A 7,500-nucleotide genomic window follows, 5' to 3' on the forward strand; every position below is an offset into this window, starting at 1 on the left:
ATCTTCTCGCTCCCACATGAAGGTGTATGCCCTCGAGACGGTGGGAACTTGTCCTTGTAAACATACAGGCAGAGGCACAAACACACGCACACACAAACACAAGCATGTACACCATTATTGTTTACTGTACACACACACACAGACTCACACAGGAGAGATGGGTGTGCACACATACACGCATACTCTCTCACACACGTGCAGGAACATGAACACACGCACACACACACATATATAGGTTTGCTGTTGATGGTGCAAGTAAGGCTGTGCTTTCCCAAGCAGTTTGAACTTTGTGTGAGACTGGCAAACATCCCTGTGTCTAGGGTAAGCAGATTTTCTGCCTTCATGCACAAAAACTACAATAAGGGAGAGAGGGAGAGAGAGGAAGAAAGAGAGAGGGAAAGAGAGAGAGGCAGGGGAAGGGAGGGAGAGAGGAAGAGAGGGAGGGCAAAGCGAGAAAGAGAGGGAGAAGGAGAACGACGAGAAGTGGTTTAGTGTTTACCTACAACAAAATGACGGTAGAAGAGAGAAAAAGGTCAAAAAGTAGATGGGGTCGGTCAGTGAGATCTCTTTCCTCATCTTTCTGTCTCTCTCTCTCTCTCTGTCTGTCTCTCTGTCTCTGGGACTGCAGCAGCACACAGCACATACTTTATACTACACACAGGTACAAAGTCACGCCCATTTACACAACTCAACACTCCCTCTACTCAGCTCCTTCTGCTGAACTCAAGTGTAGGCTTATCTATACTACGGAAACAGTATATTTAATAAGAAACAGACTACAGCATATAATATAATACTATAACTATAAGCTTTACAGATAGACAGCATAATACAAATAAATAGGCCAAGTGGCTAAAACATAGGCTTAAGTCAAAATGAAGAACTGAGGTAGCCCATAACATGTAATAGCTTACATTAGATGCTCAGTGCGTTGCAAAGTGAAATCAACTTCAGCCCATAAGTGACGTTTGCTTCAGCAGATTAACAAAATGGTTATCAGTAATATCCAAAAGATCATGCAGTCGCTTACAACAGGATGGAACATAAACTTTCAAAAATAAATAACTTTTTCAACATGAAATAAAAACATTTTTTAACTTCATATGTGTAATTATATGCCTACCCAGGAGCACCCGACTTTAATGAACAGCCAAACGAGCAATAAAGTTTTGGAGGCTCATTGGTTCAACATTTCTGAATTTCTTTTTGCTGTTAAGTTGTTAAGCTCCGCAACAAACGCAGTTTCACCGGCGTTGCCATCTTTTGCTGTTCAAGCCACATCAGGCTGGTTGCAAGACAGTGTTGTTACCGTGTGGGAGATGTCTCATTTTCCTCGCTTTCACAGTCAGAAACAGTTTCATGGGCCAATGAAACTAATCAGTCAATATCTCCTGTTAAGAAGGTTTTTAACTGTAAATATCCCACCCACAAAATGTTGTGAAGTAACTCATTGCCCTTGTGAATTCAGTTACTGTCTATGAATGTGGCGCCTTAAAATGGAGAGTCGACCATGCGTAATTGTGCACAGATGAATACGAAATAAACCACCAGACCTGAAGCAATAAAGGGGTGCTGCTGATACACCCGCCCCCCGCCCTCCAAGCCCCACACCCATACTTCTAAAATCTGATAGTCAGTTACACAGACAGACATACAGTCAGACACATGTTCACCCTACAGTCACAAAAATGAAACAATTGAATGTACAGAACACAGGACAAATATAGCATCTACAGCCACATGTAACACACACACACACACACACACACACACACACTAAGCAATTGGATTTTGCTGCTGCAAAGAGCAGCACAGTGACATGAAGCATGTGAGACTGAAGCTCAGTGCGGTCAAATTGAAACTCTGTGTGTAAAGTGAATTATCTTTGGCTCGCTGGAGCTGCTTCACTGCAGTGTGTGTGTCTGTGTGTGTCACCCCCTAAAGTCATAATGTGTGTGTGTGTGTGTGTCCCTCCCGGAATTAGTGTGAGAGCGCATCTTTCCCGGTAAGGGTGTGTGTGTGTTTATTTGTGCATTTGGAGCGGGATATCGGGAAGCTTGAGAAATAATGATATAACACTGAGAAGCAACAGAGGGGAGCCAAAAGAAACACACACACACACACACAAGCAAAAACAAGACCAACAAATGAAATTCATATGGGTGCAGAGAGTAATCTTCATCTCAGCTGGACTGACTGTTTCACTCACACACACACACACACCCCTCCGGTATGGACTAACTTGTCTTCATCTTCCTTTGACAGGGGCCAATGAATTTACCATGAAAAGGTGCGGTCACACCAGCACACCACACTACACAGCTGAACATACCATCTATCTATATCTCCATTCAAAAGTGGACAACCAATGCTTACCAATTGCCACCACTACTACAGAAAATAAATGAAATTGTTGTGGAAATTTTTACAAACAAACAATGATAGGTTAAGCTCAATTTCCATCCCAAACGTTGAGTCATAATACTCAAGATCTGTGTTTCTTTTCATTTTGGCGAAATCTTTTACGCCTAACATGGACAAACACTGAACCAGTGTTTCCCCTGCTGTGTAATAGTCAGGGTGGGTCATCCTGCCTACTTGAATTACATTTGTACTGGTTTCAGCAGAGAGTTTTGATGTCACATGGGCAGACTGGTGAAGCATTTTCACTCAACCAAGGAAAGGTTCTGAGTGAAACACTACGCTGAACCAAAGTTCACCCCACCTACAATGGGTAAAAGAAACAGAGGAAACACTGATGCATACATATTCTCTCTTTCTCGCCCTCTTTCTCACACTAACACTTGGATATTTTTCCTCTTTTTCTATCACTCGCTCTCTTTTCCTTCTATTTTTCCTGTCCCATCCCCTCCCTGTCTTTCCCTCTCTGGACTTGAGACCTTGACAAATGTGTGTGCACACATACATGTTTGTGTGTGTCAGACAGTCATAACAGTCCTCTTCAACGTCATACCGCTTATCCACGGCAGCCCTCCCCCTCTTCCATCTTTCCATCTTTCATCTCTCTCTTTCTCTCCCGGTGTCTTATCATGGCGGATGAGACAATAGGACCCCTGATAGGTGTCCTGTGCCGTGCCTGATAACACTGCCTCCCTCCACTGCAGCTGTCGTGCCGGCTGATAGATGGACCAGGCACAGTCACACTCATACAAGCACATGGACACACACGGTAAAAACACACAGAAAGGAACTGCACCACCAGAGAAACTGCTAACATACTAGCCTGGTCATACATGCAATTAAATAAATCACTGACAGTCAATTGTTATTATGTAGCCACAATCAATCAAGCAGGTTGATTAAAGCTTTGATTAAAGCAAATACAGATATTTTCTTTAGGATTTTTTGACTATTTGATTGAAAAATGAATGGTTTCATTCTAATAACGCTATATATCCAAAAACAACAAAAAACATGGCATAATTTCGTCAACCAAGGACTTGACTCATCTGCTGTTTTATACCACATGCTAAACATCAATGATTTTGTCAGAGCATGTGTCACTTTTTCCAGATGGTGATGCGGCAGGGTGACGTAGTTGTGACGTCCCGTAACTGGAAGGTCACAAGCTCGAACACTGCCAACAATACAGCCACACGTCTTGTTGAAGTGTCCTTGAGCAAGACACTGAACACCTGCCTGCTCACCCATGTAAACATCTCCAAATCAGAGCCTGCTAAAAGTAACAGATAGCTTCTCATTTTGGGACAAAAAGCCTCAAGTAGTCTCACCACAATGTGATGCTGATTAACATGATGACTTTTCAGCTCATTTCAACTCATTTTTAACAATATTCAATACAGTATTAGGTAAGTCATCTGCTTTCAGAAGCCAATGGTAAAAGTCACACTCCATCTTGGCTGTCTCACTCAAAAACCTAACAACAGCTATATTCATCATATTCATCATATCTGCTTCAGAAGCACCTGCGTCAGAATCAGACACCAAGGTTAAATGGAAATCACAGAGAGGATATTAGCTTGATAACATTGTAAATCTGTAAAATTCAGACATCTGTAAATCAGGTAATATGTGAGTAGCCACTAACCCTAACCATCATGGAGAAACATCTTATGGGCTTCATAGAGACGCTCCATCTTTAATTCTAGTTTATATTTATTCATATCCATTACAACCTTTTTTACTCTTTGTTCTCCAACCTACAATTATATTCTTTTCTGCTGTACTGATCTGATTTCCCCTCAGGGATCAATAAAGTGCATCTTATCTGAACTCAGATCAGAGTGCTGAGGCCATGCTGTGACAGGTGGGTCTTGAGTCTGATCTTAAAGCTGGTGATGGTACCCAAGAGATAATTGAACAGGCTAGACTAGATAATGCACCACAAACTTCGCTAGCCACTCCCAGAATAGAATAAGCCCATAGACCTATAAATAATGTTTGGCTATCTGTCAAAGTGGCTAATAGAGAGATATAGCAGCCACAGCCAAAGCTTTACCCATGTTTGGCTAGTGGCTGGTGTCAATTTAACACCTTGGGTATAGAGTTGTAGAGATTTGCAGCAAGAAAACCTTGTAATATTCCTTTCTGCCACCCACGACCATATACCTATAAAACACAATCTGTACATTAATTTTGGTTTTGTGAAGTATTTTAAGTGGTAATCTGCAAGATGCTTTTTATTTATTTTGACATCTTTGGTGCTAAGTAGCTGCTACTGTTGTGTTTCTGCATTGCACTTCCCAGAGATCACTTGGCAATCAAACTCCAGAACTGTGAAGTCTTTTTCCTTGGTTTTTCTGTTGATGAAGTTTGAGTTTCTGTAGGTGCCGCTTTTTACTTTGTCTGTTCAACCATAGTAGCTATCGTTGCTCAACTACTCAGGTTTCTTATATTTATTCCAAACAAACCATTGTTACTGCTGAGAAAGACCTACGTGACACCAGTGCTGAGCTGGTAACACTTCTGCAGTTATGTTCTTTTGATGAGTACGATGTTTGCTCTTATATGTCGTCATTATTTTACATGTTAACGTATGGTGGCTAATCAAGTTTCCCCATTGGGGGATTAATAAAGTTGTCAATCAATCAATCAATCAATCAACACTGGGTGTTTAGAACAGCAAATGTAAAAGCTTTAATGAACTGGGTATAGGTTGAATCACTATCGTGTTATATCAATGGGTGATAGAGAATAGCAAAATTGACATTTATTAATATGTCAATTAATAAATGTAAAAATGGATATAAAAATGGATAACGCGAGCATAGCTGTATCCTGTAGAGTCACATAATTAATCAAACTATACAAACTATGTGTGTGTTTGTGTGTGTGTGAGCGAGAGAGAGAAAGAGAGACTGGGCGAGTGCGAGAGAAAGAGAGAGAGAGAGCCACTGCGCCAGTGGGAAGGAGGATAGGGAAGTAGGGAGTGTGGGAATAAAGCGAGAGAAAAAGAAAAGAGATGGAGAGAGGGAGCTTTGCGCAACCATCAATCACCTTCTTGGGGTTCAATTTTATTTGGCTTCATTTTTCTTTGAAATACAGAGCACACAGGAGAGGGAGAGGACCTGGGGGAGGGGGAGGGAGAAAAAGAAAGGGAGGGAGAGGAAGGGAGAAAAGAGCAGCGAAAGGGAGGGAGCGACGGGGGCAAAATAGCAGAGAGAGAGAGAGAAGAAGGTGGGAGGCGATATAGGGACGGAAAGAATACCTGGGAGTGAGAGAATGAAGGAGGAGGAGTGAGAGATAGAGGTGGACAGATGGAGGAAGTGAAAGAGTGGAGAGGGCGATGAGGCCGGGGAGGAGGGAGGCGATAGCGGGAAGCAAGGTGTGAAGAGCAGGAAAATGGGGGAAGAAACAATGAGGGGTTGGTAGAAAACGAGAGAAACAGGCAGCGGAAGAAGAGAAGAGAGCCAAGTGTATGTACCAAGGTGTGTGTGTGTGTGTGTGTGTGTGTGAGCGCCTGTGGCTCCGCAGGCCGTCTCAGAGCTCTAATGAGAGACCAGAGCTCCCTCTGTCTCCACCTCCTCAATCACTACTCCATCCCTCCTTCCCTCCCTCTGCGCTGCCATTGCTCTTTGCAACGATTTGGTCTATGTAGGTTACACTCTCTCTCTCTCTCACTTTCTCTCTCTCTTTTTCCTTCTCCGTACTTTGTCGCACTACGGGAATCCAACTTATGATCCAATCTTACTCGCGTTATGATCAATTTCTATCTCTCTCTCCGATCTCTCTGTCCCTCCTCCCTTTTTCTCTCCTCATGCCTCTCTCTCTATCTCCGTCTCTCCATGTCATCTTGCCCTATAACAGCATCCAACTCATGAGCCTATACCTTCCCCACGTTCCCATCCAATTCCCTTTTTCCAATGCCTCACCCCCCCCCCCCCCCCTCTCTCCCTCTCCCTCTCCATGCCATCTTGCCCTACTAACATATGAGTCACAATTCCTCCTTGCCATTCCATCTCTCTCTTTCTCTCCTTCTCCATCTCTCTCTGTTTAATGTGACTTTTTGAATGCCATTTATTTCAAATTTTCCTCTGGTCGCTGTGTGGTTTTAGTATAAAGATTTTTGATTGTGGTCTGTATTACTACTTCTTTTCAGATGGAAACAACAAATTCTGCTAAATGCGTTGTGTTGCGCCGCTGTCAGCGTCACGTCAATTTGATGCTCTTGCTGCTCTACAGAGCGTGTTGTTTTGAGAGAGGAACAAAGGGGAAAAGCGTCTATACGATATTCATCAATATGCATAACTATAGCTTTGGTATTTTTTTCACTATGTGTACAAATGTAAACACAAGCTGAGCTGAAACAAATTACCAATACAGGCACAAACTATAGCCAGACACTGGTATAGCTGGTTACAGCCATCTACTTTTTGGAGTAGGTTTGTCACTTTTTTTTACCTTATGTGGATTTCTATTCATTTCTATTCATTTTAGGATTTTTTCACGAGTCAATACATATCAACTATTCTCTCATTATTTTGATTATATGATAATGCAATATATTAGGAAGAAGGCATGAAGCCGTTGAGAAGTGAATCTCTGTGATTTTTGAGCTTGGACGCTTCCATTGGACACAACACAACATGAGCAGCGGAGCAGTTTTCATTGATTTCTAAGGAAGCAATCCATTGATGGCTAATGGCAATGCCTGACACCCAGTCACTGTCATGGAGTTTGGGGGCTAGGACGAGTCTGAGTGTGAATACTCTGTCCAACCTTCTCTCTCAACTCGGTTACCTTATCGGAATGACCTCCAGAAACAAACAGCAAGACGGTGTTTATAATGTAAAATTCGTAAAATCTCTTTCTCTCCTGCTTCCTCCTGCCCCATCATTCTTAAACACTGGTATTGGCCGAGCACTGCCCCACACACTCAAACACACCACAACAACAACTCTCTCTCGCCCCCTCTACTTTTGCCCCATCACTTTCTCCCTCTTTCTCTCCCTCTCTCTCTCTTTCCTCCTGCCACTCTGCTTCTCTCTCTTTCTCAGTATCAGGTACAAGACTGTTGGA

Source organism: Centroberyx affinis, unplaced genomic scaffold (assembly GCF_046629955.1).
Source record: "Centroberyx affinis isolate AG114_WGS23_722 - 3 ecotype Tasmania unplaced genomic scaffold, CSIRO-AGI_Caff_v1 ptg003292l_1, whole genome shotgun sequence".
Taxonomy (NCBI): domain Eukaryota; kingdom Metazoa; phylum Chordata; class Actinopteri; order Beryciformes; family Berycidae; genus Centroberyx; species Centroberyx affinis.